Raw genomic sequence first — 18,950 nt, forward strand, 5'->3', positions numbered from 1 at the left:
ATCTGTAAAATGAGGGGGTAGGAATAGCTGAAGGATTCCTGTCTAGCTCTAAATCCATGATCCTATGACTTAAATTTTGATAGCCTACTCTATTTGTGCCAAGTACTTAAAGGAAAGAGAAGGAAGTATTAGGGTTAGTGCTGACCCCTAGTTTTCCCCTTCCAAGGCTTTTTGGACCTACCTACCTTAAGACAGAACTTGTATCAAGACACCAACTAAAAGTGCTCTTAAAATTGGGTTGTTGTTGCTACTGTGGTAATATCTGTAAGCTAGATGCACAGAAAAGAGCTGTTTTGTGTGTAGTAGCTCATTTTAGCTACCAGTAGACAGAGCATTATAGAAACCCAATAAAAAATGCAAGATATGCTGTGGGTCCTCAGCTGGATTCAGACAGAGGTAGGAAAGAACAGAAGCTGTCCTCAGTTTGGCCTTCTTAGACTGGATGGATTCGCTCAGAATTCCTATTTGACATCAATTAGGACTTCTCTGAGCCAAGGAGTACCCTCCCCAACCACTCAACCTCCAAAGGAAAAAAAAATTCTTCTGGGAAGCCTTTGGTTTATTTGAGGAGCAGACAAAGCTGCTGTCTTCACAAAAGGCTCTTAGGGAAAAGAGTCAAAATCATTGCAGTGGTAGTGGCCCATTTATATCTCTCTGAAGTCCAGGCCATCTCCCCTGCTCCATCTCTGGTTCCCCAGAATCAGACTACCTGGGAGAAATTTTACTGCATGCTTTTCAGTTCTCCAGTTCTGCCTCTGGGCAGCTGTACCTTCTTGTCTTTGGTCATTTGAAAGCTTTTTGGTCTCTCTAGGTCTCTTTTGAAATAAGAATTTGGTCCATGTGAGCTAAGGTATAAAGGTCTTATATAACTGTTCTTAAACTAAACACAAGGGGTGGGAGGTAGTGGGGGGGAGACAGTGGCCTAGCTAGAGGGATTTTAAAGTCGAGTCTCCATGCAAAAATGTCAGAAAGCTGACCTTCTCTGATCTAAAACAAAACTGTCTCCTGGTCCTCCACTCCTCTCCCCTTCTTCCTACAGTTTCAGAACAATCTGGGCCAAGCCTAAGTCTTCAGAGACAGCCCCTTGCTGTGAGGCTAACTTGTTCTCCAATGCCATATGTACCTTCCCAGTTCCTCTAAGGATCAACCTGAAACAGGGAATAAATCTTCATCAAAGTGCCCCTTAGAAGTCTAAAGGATTTAGCTAAAGGGTAAGTCAATGCAGTGTTGCTTAGAATCATAAGGGGTCCCAGCTAATCTCTGAATATCTTCTCTCAGATTTATTTAACTCAAAACCTACTTATTAAGTAACTACTAAGATCATGGATATTTCAAACTGAAAGGCACCTTAGTGGTCATTGAACCCAATCCTTTCATTTTACGGACGATGAAACTGAGGCTCAAAGAATCAGTAAGGGAAACTCAAACCCAATTCCTTTGACTTTCCATTCCTCATTTATATACCATATTACTTTGTGCTAGATGCCAGAGGTGAAAACAAAAACACATATCCTGAAAGAAATGAGCCTAGATTACTGACCCTGGGAGTAGCATAGAGCTTCCAGAATTCCCTTGGGTTCTTATGAAGGTTTAAGAGGCACCATGAGAATTGGAAGCAGATTTAATGATAGGACTGGAAAGATTCTTTTCTCAGAACTTCCCTTTTCCCTTTCTCTCCTAGAAGTAGAGGGTAAAAGTCCATACAGAGTAGAAGTTAATAAAACTCATCACCATCTAAGCCATGATTATAATTACTAGCTTGCATTTACATAGTGTTTTTAAGTTTGCAAAGAGCTCTATCTGTCCTCTCATTTAATCCTCACAAGAACCTGTGAGGTAGATACTGTTATTATCCCCATTTTTAAGGCTAAGAAAGAATGAAGTGCATGGCCTAAAGGCAAAAAGCTAGTAAGTCTCTGAGGTAGAATTTGAAATCAGTTCTTCCTGATTACAAGTCCAGTACTCTGTCCACTGTATTACTTAAGCTGCTCTATTAAATGTTCATTAAATACTGTTTGTCCATGGGATGTAAAACTATACTGTAGCTTTCTCTTCTCTAATGTGCTGCCCATTCTGATCCCTTGTCTTGTCGTCACCTCTAGGAGTTAGGGGAGTGGACACAAGATCCCTTGGGCTTGTCTTCCCTTCTCTAGGGTCAATAGAGTGGACACTGGATCACCCTGGCTTGTCTTCCCTTCTCTAAGGGTCAGTAGAATGGACACAGTATAAGAGAGCAGCAGTAGTTTGAGGACGGGGCCCTGCTGCCTGTCCAAGATCAGATGTACAGAATGACCAAGGCCAGACTGGAAGAGGGCAGATTGGATTGCTTCTACTTGGATTTACAAAGGGTGGGTTTTTTCTGTTTTGTTAAAAAAGAGAAACAAGATGGAATAGGAAACATGGAAAGTAGAAGCACTGAGATGACAGAAATAGGACAAAGCCTTCCTAGCAGTCATTCTCTCTTTAATGCAATGACTCAAAAGTTACACATCTTATGGTATCACTGATGCCAGGATGGGATGAGAGGGTCTCTCTTTTTTATTCTCCTGCTTTTCTCCCTTCTGAACAGAAAGGGGATTGGTGAAGGGGAAGCTGCTGCCATTGAATACTTCTCATTCTTCCCTTGACAGAGTTTTCCTTTCAGTCTGGTGACAAGCCCATTTTTACCAGGGGGAGTGTTTCTTATGTGTGAAAGGTTTCAGGGATTGTTTGCTGTGGAAAGCATTTGCAGACAATAATTGGGAAATGTGTTAAACCTGCCATCAATTTACCTTATTGATGTGGAAACCTCACTGGGTCCCTGTACAGAATGGATTTTTGCCCCCATGTGAGCCTTCTCAAAAGGCTGCTCAGTTGAAAAAGATGAGCCAGACAGAATCACGCACAGAGAGAGAAAGCGATGAAGAGAATTAAAAAAAAAAAGGCAGATGAAAACTGGGCCAGGATTCCTGAGAAGAAAAGCCTGATAAAAACAAACGCTTCAGGAGATGCCTAGAAGACTGGATAGGGCTGACTGGCTGATGATTTAAACACAAGCTGTCTCACCAAAGGAGAAGAATATGGGGGAACTAATGGAGGACAAGATGAGAACAGGTGGTTGACTGTGATGGGGAAATGGGTATCTAAGAAGCCGTGCACTCGGGGTGGCATAGCCCCTGTGCTGTTGAGCCCCATTCCTGTTCCTTCCACTGTACAATCTCCCATTGGTTTTTACCACTGAGAAGTCAAAGTAGTAGCTTAGTAGATGGGGCCTAGGCAAAAGACAATCATCGAGCCTGTGCGTGCATTGAGGGGTGATGATTCCATAAATTATAAGAACCCAGCTTGAGTGGTTTACTGAATTATCAAAGACTTGTTATGGATATATCCTCTGGATATCTAGTTTTGCTTGTGAATTGGTGTTGGCACATACCAACATTCTTGGAGAGCACAATGAAATGAGTAGGCTGGTCTCTCCTTTTTCAACAAGCTATCTCTGCATGGGGCTCACCCAAAACCCTTCTTACTATAGCACCAGAGTACCTCAACATCCCCAAAGCATCACAATATGCACTGTTAAATCAATTGACAAACATGTATTAAGTACTTATTATGTTCCAGGGGCTGTGATAAGCTTTGTGGAAACAGGGGTGCAGAACACAAAACATAAAGCCCCAAACCAAGAATGGTGCCTACCTTCAAGGAGCTCTCATTCTACTGGATGGAGATGGTGTGTACATTTATTGGCACATCTAAGATTCATACAGGGGGCATGAGAGGCAAGTTAGAGGGATGAAACATTAGATGGGGGGAGGGGTTCCAGAAAAAGCCTTTCTGCAGAAGGTGCCTGAATTTCAAAGGAATCCAAGGATTCCGTGAAGTGGAGGTGATGACAGCCAGTAACAAAGGCAGATGGGGGGGTGGAATGCTGTGAGTGAGGAACACCAGTATGTAGACTGGTATAGGTAGTGCTTGAAAAGGAGTAATATATAACAGAAGTCTGGAAAGACTGGAAAGATAGGAACAGCCTAAGGAGAGCTTTAAGTGCCAAGCAGAAGAGTTATATTTGGTCCCAGATGTTAGAAGCCACTGGACTTGACTGAGGAGGGGACGTGGTATAATCAGGCATCTTCTTCAGGAAAATGGCTTTGGTTACTAAGCAGAAAGATACTTGAGGCAGGGACACAAATGAGAGCTATTACAGTAGTCCAGGCTAGAGATGGTGAGGGCCTGATCTAAAGTGGTAGAGAGAAAGGGATTCAGATAACATATAGATCTTGCAGAAATAGAAATGATAAGATTTGGCAACTGATTTTGATGTATGAGGTGAATGAATATAAGGAGCTAAGTATGATGCCACGACTGTAAACCTAGGTGTCTGGAAGGAGAGTGGGACTCTTGGCAGTAATAGGAAGGATAAAAAATAGGTGGGTTTGGGCAGGGGGGGGGGGCAGAAGGATAATTAATTCATTCTAGAAATGTTAGGGCAGAAGAAACTCAGTTACTCCCACACTGATTAGGCTTTTTATTTAAAAAATGAATTCATGACTAAGTTTTATTCTCCAAGATGAACCCATTTTTTGGGGTTTTTTTGGAGGGCAATTGGGGTTAAGTGACTTGCCCAAGGTCACATGGCTTTTGTGTTAAGTATCTGAGGCTGGATTTGAACTCAGGTGCTCCTGACTCCAGGGCCGGTGCTCTATTCACTGTGCCACCTAGCTTCCCGGTTGAAATCATTTTTAAACATTCTGGAGCAAGCTAAGTGTTTTTCATTGTACCACAGAACATGGGGTAGATACCCACAGACTAAAAGAGGTTCAAGATGATTTTAGATGATCTGATCCATGAAAGAACAGATCCATAACTTATAAAGAACAATTAGAGATCAGGAGATTTAAAATTAGAAGGAACCTTAGAGAAAACAGACTCTAATTCTTCACCCCATTTTGGATGAGAAAATGAAAACCTATGGAAGGAGAATGACTTGCCAGGGGTCACAAAGTCAGTAAGCAGCAGAGTTGGCATTCAAATGAAGCTAGACTCCAGTTACTACGGAGGTTTGACTGTAGCCATAATCTCTGAGGTTGGCATTTTGGAAGCTAACAATGCTTTCTTGCAGAAACAGCTTTTAGGAACACTGTGATAGAATACTAGACTAAAGGGATCACTGATCCAACTTGGGAAAGCCATTCTTATCATGTCTAACTAAGCAAACCCCCAGATGGCTGAGTGCTGATTCAAAAGGCAGAGAGACCTAAGACTCCTTCTCAGTTACTACAGATTAATCATCCCCTAAAGCTAATCGGGCAGTGGGTTTCCTGGAACCTTTTCATTCTTTAACATCTCCATATTTCGCATCATATTTCCACCAAAGGAACTCCATGAGTATAACACAAGAAGCAAACACCAAAAAGACCAAACCAATGCATCAGCACAAACCACCCCACTTGAAACACTAAGCAAAAAAGTGAGTGGAGCTGATTTCTGGGATATGAGGAGGCCAGAATAATGGAAACATTTTTTCCCCTTTGTTTCACTTAAGAGAAAAGAAGGCAAGATTAAAGAGTGCATGGGAAAGCTGAATGATTAGAGTAATGTTGAGATAAGGGACAGTGATATCTTGAGAGTGAATTCAGTGATTAGCAAATAAGTAAGGCAGTGGTGAGAGTGTGGGGAAAGGATTGTGCCCTAAAGTCTTGCATTGACATGACCAAACTGGGTTTTACAGCTATTCAGCTCCAAACTATTCCATCACTATGGAATTTTCCCAGGATGTTCAATTGGAAAAAAAGGCTGTCCTAGGCTGTCCAGCTCTCAAATACAGTCAGATCCTGTTTTGACTAATAGCATATGTTAATGTTCAATTCCATAATATTTTAATAGTTCAACTATCCTTTGGAACACTTCCATGGAAGTAGATCCCCACTCCACCATGACTTACAAAGTGTCTGAAATGGGATCCTGTGTCCCTTCCCTCTTCCCCAGTTATCAGCCCATAACTCATCTCAGGTTAGTGAGCCTTTCTAAACTTTGCTCCTTGAGAATAGAGGTTGTTGGGGCAGCTAGGTGGTGCAGTCGATGGAGCACCAGCCCTAGAGTCAGAAGGACCTGAGTTCAAATCCAGCCTCAGACACTTAACACACAAAAACTAGCTGTGTGACATTGGGCAAGTCACTTAACCCCAACTGCCCTCCAAAAAAAAAACAAACAAACAATAAAAGAGAATAGAGGTTGTTTTGGGTTTTCCATTTGTATCTCCAATGCTTGGTATGTACATAATGTGCTCTTAATAAATGTTTGCTGATTGATTGGCTAGGTTAGTCCTCAAAAGATAATTCTTTGCTGGGCTCCTACCATAAACCCTTTCAACTGGATAGGATTGGCCAGAACTCAAAAAACTCATGTCATTTTCATGTCCATCTTAGGCATTAAAATAACACTTTAATGAAGGTCAGCTCAACATAATGAAGCTATTTCCATCTCATACCCAACTATCCACACTGACACAGTTTTATGGCTATATTTAATCTGATTAAATAAAAAAATAATGCATAACAGATGTGCTCACAAATCCCAGGCCATTTATCAGTCATTCTATTTTATGAAAATATCATCCTTATAAAATGGTCCAGCATATTGGGTAAAACTCAATAGAAGATTTACTGAAGAACATGGACAAGGATCAAATGGGATGAGAATGTATGGGGAGATCAAAATCTATAATGGAAGGAGCATTTCATTTATGAGATCATGAATCCATTGAAGCACTGAGTTATACTTTTGGCTTGGTCCTGTTTATTCTTAGTAACTTCATTTGAATATCTGAACATGACAATATTGTTTAGGAATTTGCTGTGTTTTTCAAAATGTAGCATTTTGTTGTGTTTTATTTTTACAGAGGGCTTTCTGTGAGAGCTCAAGAGTTGATGGCATGTGTGTGGATGCCTATAAAGGAGCTCCAGGCTTCATGCTCAATCTCAACATGATTAAAGAGATATCTCAAAGGAATAGTTAATCCAAGGAAATGGGCTGGGATATGGGATGACTATAAAAGGACAAAAACATAAGAAGTTAGAATTGGATTTTAATTCAACTCATTAGACATTTGGTCAATACACACAAGGCATTGTGCACAGAAGAAAATATTTAGGATCCCTGTTTTTCATAAAATACTATGCCTGAAAGGAGTATCATGGTTTCAGAAGGTATAGGATGGAGGCATTTTCATGAACAAGTAAAGACAGAGACATAGAGAGTGGGTAGATGGGCACAGGGGTAAGGAACCTGCAGCTTCAAGGTCATATATGGTCTTCTAGGTCCTTGGGTGCGGCCTTTTGACTGAACCAACTTTTTACAAAACAAATCCTTTTATTAAGGGGATTTGTTCTGTGAAGTCTGGATTCAACCAAAGGGCTGCACTTGATGACCTAGAGGGTCACATGTGGCCTCAAGGCTGCAGGTTTCCCACCCCTGGATGTTCAGGTCATCCTACATTATCATGGTCCCAATACTGTTCACAATCAAAATTCCTTTAAGATCTAAACATGGGCATACTCAAAAGAACACGGAATGGCCAAGAAGATTTTGGCAAGAATGCAGATATCATCTGCCTTACAACACAGACTCATCACCACTAAATCCTTCAAAATTCTCTATGCCAAAGACCTTGGACAGTTGGCAATATGGTCTAGACACACAAACTTTCTGGGTGATATTCAGAGGACTACAGATCCACATTGTGAAATTCCACCAAGAATCACACAGATCATCCCCCCCAAAACAACACTCTCTGACAAAAGAACACCTCAGCCAGTGGGTACTCTCATTTTAAGATAATCAGCTCTATAGCAGTAGCAGAAAGTCTAAGCCTTAGAAACAACAGAGCTAAAGGTTTCTGGTAGCCCACAAACAACCACAATGGGCGAGGGGCTACTGAAATCCTCAGGGCTATTGTCCACAGCAACTCAACTGCCCTATTTGTTCTCCCTTTAAAGGCTCCATCTCTGAACATTGAACAGGCTGTCCTCTAGGCCTGGAATGCTCAGATTCCTCATCTTTGATTCCCACTTTCCTTGACTTGCTTCAGGAATTAGCTCAAATTCTACCTCCTGCAGGAGATCTTTCCAAGTCCCTCTATCTACTACTAATGCCTTCTCCTCTCAGATTACCTTCCATTTCCTTGCTAAATACTTTGTTACTAGTCATTCACATGTTGTCTCCCTCATTAAGATGTGAACTTTCGATGGCAAGGAATATTTCTGTCTTCCTTTGTATTCCCAGTATAACACACAGCCCCTTGCATATGGTAGGCACTTAATAAATGCTTGTGAACTAACTTCTAACTCCTACAATTTAACTGCCTAGATTTCCTTAATGCAGTAACACTATACTAGCTCCTAGCAAAGAGGCAAACTTTTTTTTCTTCTTTTTTTTCTTTTTGGAGGGCAGTTGGGGTTAAGTGACTTGCCCAAGGTCACATGGCTGTTTTTGTGTTAAGTGTCTGAGGCTGGATTTGAACTCAGGTACTCCTGACTCCAGGGCCGGTGCTCTATTCACTGCGCCACTTAGCCACCTCACAAAGGGGCAAAAATTAGATAAGTTATGAGAAAGTCAAACTTTCCAAATCTAAAAGTCATCAGAGGTTCTGGCTTCAAATCATGACTCTTTCACTTATGACCCATGAGACTTCAGGCAAGTCATGTAACTACTTTGGGGCCTCAGTTTCCATATCTATAAAATGGGAGGGTAGGGCTACATGGCCTCTGAGCTCTATTCTGGTTTCAAATCCATCACCCTATGATCTCCCCAAATACCTTTTAAGATTACCAGCTAATGATCTCAACCATTCTCTACTATCAACACCTTCTAGCACTTGGGATTTTCCACTTCTGACACATTACCTGCCTCAGAAAAACTCAGAAGTGAGCAAAACCCCAGAATCTATTTTTCTTTTACCTTATTAGTAGTAATAATAATATCACATCCCTTACAACTACTCTGTGAGATAAATGCTACAAGTCACATTATCTTCTTCATTCTCTGGGAGAGGAAATTGGGGCTCTGAAGGTGGAAGGTGTTTGCCCAAGATCACACAGCTTGCTAGGACCTGAGGCCAGATTCCAAACTCTGTCTCCTAGCTCTTCTCTACAATAGTCACACCGTAGCTATGGCCATACTACCTCTCATTTACTTTATCCTGATATACTCTACAATCTGCCTCCACTCATGGCAGAGATAGAATGGGACAGTAGAAACCACACTGCCTCTGGAGACAGAGAACCTATCTGCTCTCTCTATTCCCTTCCTTGGGCAAATCCTTGGCTCTTCCTGGGTCTCGGTTTCCTCACTTGTAAAATGATGGGATTGGATAAGGCACTTTCTGAGGTTCCTTCCAACTCTGGATCTCCACTCCCATGAGTCTTATAACTTACTCTAGGTCTGTGCCATTACCGCCATCAGCACTCTTTCTATATCCTAGGATTTCCCATTTCCTATAGGAAGCATAAACTACATAAACAAAGAAACCAAAGCCTTAACATTGAACTCCCCACATATAAATCACCATTACAGGATTATGAGAAGTACTCTATTTCTTTGAGATCTCATATTGCAAGTAGGGTTTGAGCAGAAAGTTCAACATGTACCAATGTTCTGAAAATTCCAAAACAATCTCTTCTGCACCTTCCCTCCCCCACTTTATTTGTTATTCTTTGTAAGTATTGGGCGCATCCAAAATTTGGCTTATAGAGTCAGATTTAAAGACAAACCAAGGAGCACAACAAACAATAAACAGAAGCCCTGAGAAGCTGACCAGAATGGAATTTTGACTATAGCTTTGTAAATGATTTGTGTGATTACAGTTTTCCCATCTACGTTGTGTCTTTTCCCACTGTGGTTTTAATATATGGTGGTTAGGCATAAGAAATCACATGGGAATTTGGGGGGAGTTTTGCAGAAGTTGCAGATGACACATGAAGGCCAACAGATGACACAAAGTTTAAGAATTCAGAAATGCATTAAAGTATATGTGTAGTATTGCATAATATCAATATGTTCTATCTTTTAATACCACAATAATTCAGGTTTCTTCTCTGGTATGAAGGGAGGGCCAAAAGATATTATATACAGATTTTCCAGATCATAGTGGACCCACACCCCCAACCCCCATGACATAGAAGGGATAACTGTAGTGAGGTGAATTTAAATTACTGATCCTAAAGGGTAAGAGTGACCTGTCTTATTCAGATTGTATGTCCCCAGTAGAGTGATGGATTCTCCTTGAGGTAAGGCACTGTTTATATTTTCATTTTTAATTTTTGCATTCCCAGTGCTTGGTACAATGCCTTGAACATAATGGGGAATTAATAAATGCTTGTTGAAATGAACTGAATTAAAATTAGTTTGATCTCTGGGCGGGTTTCTTCTATGGCAATTGTTGTTGAGTTATTCAGTCTTGTTTGGCTTTTCATGCCCCACTGAACCACAGCACGCCTCGCCCTTCTATCCTCCACTCTCTCTTGAAGTCTCTCCAACTTCACGTCTGTTGTTTCCATGACACCATCTATCCATCTCTTCTTCTGCCATCCCCTTTTCCTTTTGCCCTCAATCTTCCCCAACATCATGGTCTCTTCCAATGAATCTTGTCTTTTCATCATGTAGCCAAAGTATTTAAGCTTCAACTTCAATATTTGATCTTCCAGTAAATCACCTGAAGTAATTTCTTTAAGTATTGAGTGATTTGATCTCTTTACTGTCCAACTCAGAAGTTTTCTCCAGCACCACAATTCGAAGGGGTCAATTCTGTGACACTCATTTTTCCTCATATTTCCACTCTCATAGCCATACATTGCTACTGGAAAGGATGCTATTCAGATTTGCATAACTTACCTTCCAAAGAAACAAGCAATGGTGAGCCCCATCTAATGGATCTGGAGATAATCAGGCAGCTGCTGTTGTGAACATACAACAGAGATTCTGTGATACTTTGCAGTGCTGACACTTTATTTTGTTTGTTTGGTGAGATTGACACGTATCGAAGCTTAACCCAAAGAACTAAGCTCCTATTAAAGGAAAGCCAATTCATTCTAGCTTTTATGCATTTCAAACTTTTTCCTAAGAAGAAGTCCACAGATTTCAACAGACTGGGGGGGGGGGGTGCAGGTCTGTGACACAAAAAAAGGTTAGGATTTCTTGCTGAGATGCTGATGCATTCCATGGAAATAGTCCTCAATTTCCAGGAAATAGAATGGGACATATGCATATACACATATGTATGTATAGACACATTTTTGGCTGTATATTCGCATACATGCATATATGTATTCACATGTTTACATTTATTTGCTTACTTGCTTATTTGTTTATTTAACTAATTTATTTATTTTCAGTGGTCATCTTAGCTCACGATGATATTTCAAGTATCTACAAGCTAATTACCAAAGAAACTGCTCTTCAGCTTTGGAAACCAGGAAAATTTAAATCCTCCTGGTCCTCAACCTCTTCCCCCCAACCAAGCTTTGATTCATCTTGCCAGATCCAATCAATTCAGGACTGAAAGAATCACTCATTGGTTTTGAGGAAAATGACTTTCTAAACAGATCAGTCCAAATAATTGATGTGTGCCTCCTGCACTGTGGTTTCAAAGTAAAGTACAAAACCCGGCAGTTCTCTATTCTAATGAAATGCCACCATGGATTTCACATTCCATGTTTCCGGTATCAATTCAGGCTCTTTGTGATAGGTGTTACTAAAACCTTTTGAAGGGCTTGTTTGTACATGCCAGATTTCCTTCAATACGCCAGTAGATAAATAATTCCACTATGCAATTTTTCTAAAGAGGGGGGGTGGGGGGTGGAAAGCAGTGATAAATGAGCAGACAGAGCTTTCTTCCTCCTTGCTGGGTCAAAATAGAATATAGCTCATGTGCTCCATCTAGTGGAATTCTTAAGGTAGTAGCATGTTTTAAAAGCACATGAATTTTGGGGAGCAGTGCCAAATTTTTATTTGGTATTCAGGGCAGGCCTATCTAGGTCCCCAGTTTCATCTTCTCTGTCTTTCTGCTGCCCAACTTTGAGGTGTTTTCATGCTTGTTAAAATTTTTACAAGGGAAGGAAAGTAGGATGGACACTCAAATCAGGTCATTTTCCTACTATTTTAGATTTTTTTTAAAGTTATTCATTGTGTATTTCAATTAGCATAGTTTGACATCAATTAGCAAAGATAATCGAGAGCTGATTTTATGCATGCATGTATTTTCCATAAGCCTAGAATAGATTTTTCTAGTTTTTAGTTACCACTGGCTTGTAGAAAGGAAGGGGGGGGGGGGGGAGGAAAGAAATAAGAAAGGAAGAAAGGGAAAAATGGGAGGGGAAAAGGGAAGGAAGGGAGGAAATGAGGGAGGGAGAGGGGAAAGAAGGAAGGAAGGGAAGAAGAAAAGAAAAGGCAAAAAGCAGGACCAGAAGAATACAGTACATATGATGACCCGATAGGAGAAAAAGGGAATGTTAGTAAATTGACAAACAACATATCCCAAGGGAGACCAACAGAAAGGGATGAAAAAGTAATTATGACATTTGAGGGGCTGAATTGTTTCTCTTCAACAATTTAAATATAAAGAGTTAAAAATCGAATTAATTAACTATAGACCTGGTTGTTTTTGTATACATAAGTAGACAGATAACTAGATGGATAGTGTTCATATTATGTCAAAGGAAATAGAGGAAAGTCCCAAGCATAGTAGGTAGATTCTCTATGGAGGATTTAGGAGACATTGACACAATTTACCCAGAATGGATAAATATGGGTTTTCCGTTTCCATCACTGGAGGGAACATCCACATGCCTAAAAAGGTAGCTGTACTAAAGACCAGCTGTTCATACCTGTTAAAGTAGTGCAAATACTATCAGTGTTTTCAATGGCTGGTGGCGGGGAGAACCCCAAATTATTTATCTTAGTTATAGGGGTGTGGAAGGGAATACACATTTATAAAGCACAATGTTGATCCTCACAGCAACCCTGAGAGGTAGGTGCTGTTATTATCCTCATTTTTACAGTTAAGTAAACTGAGGTAGACAGAGGTTAAGTGACTTGCCCAGAGTCACACAACTAGCAAATATTTGAAGCTGGATTTGAAGTGAGGTCTTCCTGACTCAAGACCTAGCGTTCTATCCATTGCACCACCTAGCTGCCTCAGTAGAGCTGTATTCCTCACCTAAACCCTGTCTGGGGAAGCCTGGGGAAGGATAGCCTTTCCCTATCTGACCCCATCCTCTTCTCCAATTCCAGGAAGTCCTGAGTGGACCTTGTAGATATTTTTGTGGCCCTCCTCTTGGAGGTTTCTATGGACTGCTACTCTGGAAGTCTCATACTTGCTCCTGTACCATTTTACAACTCCACCAACAATGTATCAGTGTGCCCATATTTCCATAACCCCTCCAACATTGACTGTTGTCATTTTTGGAGGTCATTTTTGCCCATTTTCAGGGTGTAAGGTAAAACCTCAGGGTTGTTTTGATTTCCATTACTCTTCTTATTAGTGATTTGAAGCATTTTTTCATATGTTTGTAAATATTTTGCAGTTCTTTTGAGAACTGTTTGTTCCTATCTGTTGATCATTTATCTATTGGGGAATGACTACAAAGCTAATAACATTTTATCTAAATAGGTCTAGCAGCCCACAGGAAGCCAAAGATTAGGCAGGCTTTTTTTTTCTCCTCTCAACAAAATATTTACTATTAAAATAAGAATGATTATTAGTAGTGTACAGAATTTGGTTCTGGCTACTAGACCATTTGCTTTAGCCAGCCCACCAGAAATACATCGCGACAATTGTGGTATTTGCAATGGAAGGGCCACTTTGTGCTTCTTCAGCCACATATACTCTATAGAGCTCTGGCAAGAAGCACATATGAAATCTAGTTTCTCCTCTTGGCCCAGCCCAGTCTATTTACTGTTTCATTCTTCTCCATCTCTAGAGCTTGGGGTTTTTTCTTTTCTCCCAAGTAAAAGTAAAATTAAGAAGACATACACACAAAAAGTATCCTTTTCTTTCTCATGAAAACAAATGTGCTATTTTGCTATTTTCAAAATGAACACCATGTTGAAAAATCTCCAGGCATTTGTACCAATCTGTAATTCTACAAAAAATAAATTTTTTAAAAAGCCAACACTAGCATGTAAATGAAATACAATATAAGGCCAATGTCAGCTTATAGAATGCTTGTATTCTAGGAAAAGGTAGATAAATTGCAGTCAGCCTGTACCTGGTGAGGAAGGGAACACACATTTCAGGACAAAGGTCAGTGACACCAGGTACCTCAAAGGGACAATTAGGGAAAGAAAGAAAAGAGGAGAGGGAAAAGAAAGGGAAGTGGGAGGATGGGAGGGAACAAAAAAAAAAAAGATTGGAAAGATACAGAAGGGAGAAATGGCAATTAAATATGATTTCTTTTTTAGATACAGAGCTGTGATTTCATAGATGTAAGAAACACCCAGTGTGGAAATTCTGTCAAAGTAGATCAGCAGTCCTTCTGCAATTTATAATCTGAAAGAGTCGTTGTGGGCAATAGTATCCAAAGAGGAGTGTGGGGGCCTCTGGAGAGACATGGACTGACCCCAAGGGAATCCAAGGGTATATGATCAATTAGGATGGTGGGAAAATAAGTCTCATAGCACCCAACCCTCAGTCGTGGAGCCTGTCTCCAACACAACTACTTAAATCTTTAAACCCAGAGTCCATAACTCTCCAAGTCCTCATTCTCCTTGTGCTATGCAAGACTACTATTTCTCCCTCTCCTTGCTTCTGAACCAATATCAACCTCTCAAGATAATTATAGCCCAATCATTGCACAGGTATCACTGGGAAGACCTCCCCTCAACCACCAGCCCAGCATTCCCACTCCCTGCCCCCAGGTGCTCCTGGCAGGGCAATGTACTCTGAGGCAGTGACTAGTGAGTCTAAATCTCAAATCCCTCTCTTTCAAATTTGAGTGAGGTATATAGGATGAACAAGAATGAAGGAGTTGGAGCTTGCATCTCAGTTCTCAAGATATCGTCTTTCCCCAAACTCTAATGCCCTTTCTGAACTTTCTTATTCCTGATCAGGGTATTGCCATCCTTCCAGTCATCCAGGTTCCCAACCTCAGTCATCCTTTATCCTTTACTCCCTTTCCCTATTTGTCTAACCAGCTGCCAAATCTTGTTTTAACCTGCATGATATCTCTCCCATCTGTACCCTTCTTTCTGCTCCCATAGTCACCGCTCTGGTTCAAGCCCTTACCATCTCTTGCCTAGTTTATTGCAGGCATCCTTGACCCAATTCTCCCCCTTTTTCCTAAGCCTCCTCCACACAGTGATCGCAAAGGGATTTTCCTAAAGCACAGGTCTGACCATATCACTTCCTTACTGTATAAACTACAGTGACTCCTATTGACTCTGGGATAGAACATTATTTTATCCTCACCTCCTTTTAAAAATGTGTTTTACAGTGTACATGATAGTATATTAGTGCATTCTACAATTTTTAGTAAAATGCACATATTGGTGGGGAGATATGTTTGAAAACTGATTTACGGATAGGCTACACACTGGTTTAGGGTACTGAAAGGTTAAGAGACTTGTCCCATGACTGTGCAATTAGTGTATGTCAGAGACTGGACACAAACCCAGGCTATTTCTGACTGACTCTGAGGCTGGTCCCTCAATCCACGACATGATGCTACCACTTGACTGTGGTACACCATGACAAAGTAACCAGTCAATCCTGGAGGGGAAGGGAAGGGAAGGGGAGGGATCAAATTGTTCGTCTTAAATTATGTATCTCCTTCCCCCCAAAATCTAAAAAAAAAACCATGATTTGACAATTCTCTAGTTTTCATTTGATTGTTTTTGTATTATCTAGGCACATAGCACAAGAGAAAAGACCTAGGCTTGTGTGGTGTAGAGGGAAGCTTGGCTACAATTCTTTTGGGGACTCCAGAACCCCAAGTTGTTAATTCAGACTCTTGAGAATCTTCCCTAACTTTGGGAATTCTTCACCATTCAAAAAAATTATAAGAGACACTAATATATCATTTCAAGACTAGAATAATATTATTTATAATCTCATTTGGTCCTTATTTGTTTAAATCTAACTCCTTGGAGATCCTGAGGTCACCCAAAAGGCACTAGGGAGAAAGATAGTGGATCTGAGGAGGTAATAGAATATGACCAAAGAAGAACTAGGCAGGAAATATAATTCAAACATCATCTAAGAGATGGATAACTGGAAAAGAGGAGAACTACATATACAGAATGAGCAATACCTGAGAGAAAAATTGTGAATGCCATTGGTACCCAAGCAATGATGAGAGATCTAGAAGAAGGCCCCTAAAGTGAACTTCCAGGGGAAGATTCCCAAGGGACATGGACAAGAGAATCAGTATGGTGGAGTGGAGAGAGAGCCTGCCTCAGAACAAGGAAGATCTGGGTTCGAGTTATACCCCGACATAGTAATTGTGTGACCCTGGGCAAGTCACTTAATTTCTTGGCATTCCAGGCAATTCTCTAAGCCTACAAGTTGCAGAACAGTTGCAAAGTCTGAAACCATCTTCCACCCCACTTCAAATGCCAAGGGTCCCAGAGATAAGAAAGAATAGATAGATTCTGATCAGTACCATTGGAGGGAATTACCACATTGGTGAGATCACAGATCCATTCAAATAAAAGAGAAAAAAAGAAACCTTAGAGCTATTGCATCAAAGGAAATAAGTAAGAGAAAATACTTTATGGTTGTGATTCCCTATGCAAATGTTAGCCAAAATTATAATTGCTATTACTGTATGTGTCAAATATTCTATGCAGTACAGCGCCTGCTGAGCTGTTAGCATATATCTATGTAGGCTGTTGTTAGGTATGCCCCAAGGGCCTTACAGAAGTGGTTCAGAGACAAGACCAAAATCTGTGGCCCTTCACCGTCAACTACAAAGACCTGCGGAAGCATCGTGCCATTAAGGGGACATGAATTCAGACCCTAAATCTAAAGGTCTGCTCTAGACATCCTGGGACCACCATCTCATAACTCCAGACCTCTGGATCTTCTCTTTACATACAGTTTGAGTGCGGCATCATGGAAGGAGCATTGGACTTGAGTTTGAGGCCTAGCTCTGACACTAGATGTATGACTATGGGCAAATGATGTAACCTCTGAGAGCCTCAGTTTCCTCAACTGTAAAATTGGGATAGTACTTTACCTACTATGCAGGTTTTTCATGAGAAAAATGCTTGATCAACTATGAAGTCCTTTGTAAACATAAACTCTTATTTTTTATTATTGTACAGGTCTAATACCTCTCCATGACATGGAAGCGACCCCAGATTTTCAAAGTCTAGTCCAGCAAGCCTTAACAGGTTTAGCAGTCAAGTGGGAAGGTTTCAATGTCAGACCTTGAGATGGAATTCAAGAGCCTAATCACTAAGTTTGCCAATAGGCAATGCATCGCTTTTCACCCTCATCAACTCAAAAAAAGGCAGTCCAACTCTTCATGACCCCATCTTAGTTTTTCTTGGCAGAGATACTGAATTGGTTTTCCATTTCCTTCTCCTACTCATCTACAGATGAGGAAACTGAGGCAAACAGGGTTAAGTGACTTGTTTAGTAATCTAAGTACAGTTAGTAAGTGTCCGAGCCTGAATCTGAATTCATGAAAATGAGTCTTCCTGACTCCAAGCACAGTATTCTGTCTATTTGGGCATCTAGCTGCCCTAAGGTTAAATAGCATACAACTCAACTATGAACCATATATGGGAGCAGTTGTGGTTCTCTCCAGACCCCTAAACCTTCTTCTCAGACGGACTGTTTGGCATAATGGATAGAGAATTTGAATCAGAAAGATCTAGGTTCAAATCACACCTTGGTCTTATATCTGTGATGTCACCCTGAGCAAGTAATTTAATCTTTCTCAATTTAGTGATTTCTCCTTAAATGAATGACTCTTCTCTTCACTTTGACTCAATGCTTTTGCTATATCTTCTCCTCTTCCTCCGAATCAGTGTCCCTCAATTTCCTTATCTCCAAAATGGGGTTAATAATATCTGTAGCACCTGACCCACAGGGCTGTTGTGAGTAGGGCCATCTTATTTACAAACTTTTGGGTGCTCCTAAAGCACACATAAATGTATGGCTTATTTTACACACACACACACACACACACACACACACACACACACACACACACATACATGCATACGTGGATATGGATATGTATATATGTGTCTGTCTTTCAATTGATCCATCTATCTTCCTATCTCTCCTTTGCCTTACAGTGGGATATTAGCTATTACAGGTCCTCACATATCAATTAAAATTAAGCTATACCATTTGGGTCCTGGGGGCACTACTAATTTTCTGGGCATAGTCCGCCAGTCCAGGTATTACTGAATAGTAATGCTACACACATACTCCCTCCTGCTTGATTTTGCCAAGCTGTTCTGCAGTAAATTCAATTTCATTCTCCATATTTATGAAGAGCCTACTATGGGGAAAGAGCTATGCTTGATTCTGGGAGTACAAAGTCAAAAATCAGACAGCCTGGATCCTCGATCTGGAGCTAAAAGGGACCTCAGAGGCCCCGCTTTTACAGTTGACAGAGGCCCTAGCTGAAGGTCACACAGGTTCTAAACATCAGAGGCCAGATTTGAACCTAGATTCTCCAGATGGCTCCAGAGCTAGGAGTTCCATTGTACCAAAGAGTTTATTTTCTCTATCTAAACAGATAAGCAAATATTAGATAATTTAAGGAGGGAAAGAACATGAAAGCTAGAGGCGTAATGCCAGAGTAAGTGGTAAATGATCCTTAAAGGAAGCTAAGGATTCTCAGAGAGGCCAGTGAGTATACTCCACACATAACTACAAAGTTAGAAGGGCAGGAGATTGAAGGACATCTCTGAGGAGGAGTGAATAAGCCAATTTGTCTGGAACATGAAGTTCAGGAGAT

General features: G+C 40.7%; 1 protein-coding gene across 2 annotated transcripts in view; it reads right to left on the reverse strand.

Annotated features, from left to right (window-relative positions):
* Positions 1-18,950, reverse strand: part of SLC9A9 (solute carrier family 9 member A9) — a 741,333-nt gene that overhangs the window by 613,212 nt on the left and 109,171 nt on the right. The gene's annotated exons all lie outside the window — the stretch shown is intronic.

Source organism: Petaurus breviceps, unplaced genomic scaffold, assembly GCF_028583685.1.
Source record: "Petaurus breviceps papuanus isolate PSGF00001 unplaced genomic scaffold, PetGlider_PUasm1.0 688, whole genome shotgun sequence".
NCBI lineage: Eukaryota > Metazoa > Chordata > Mammalia > Diprotodontia > Petauridae > Petaurus > Petaurus breviceps.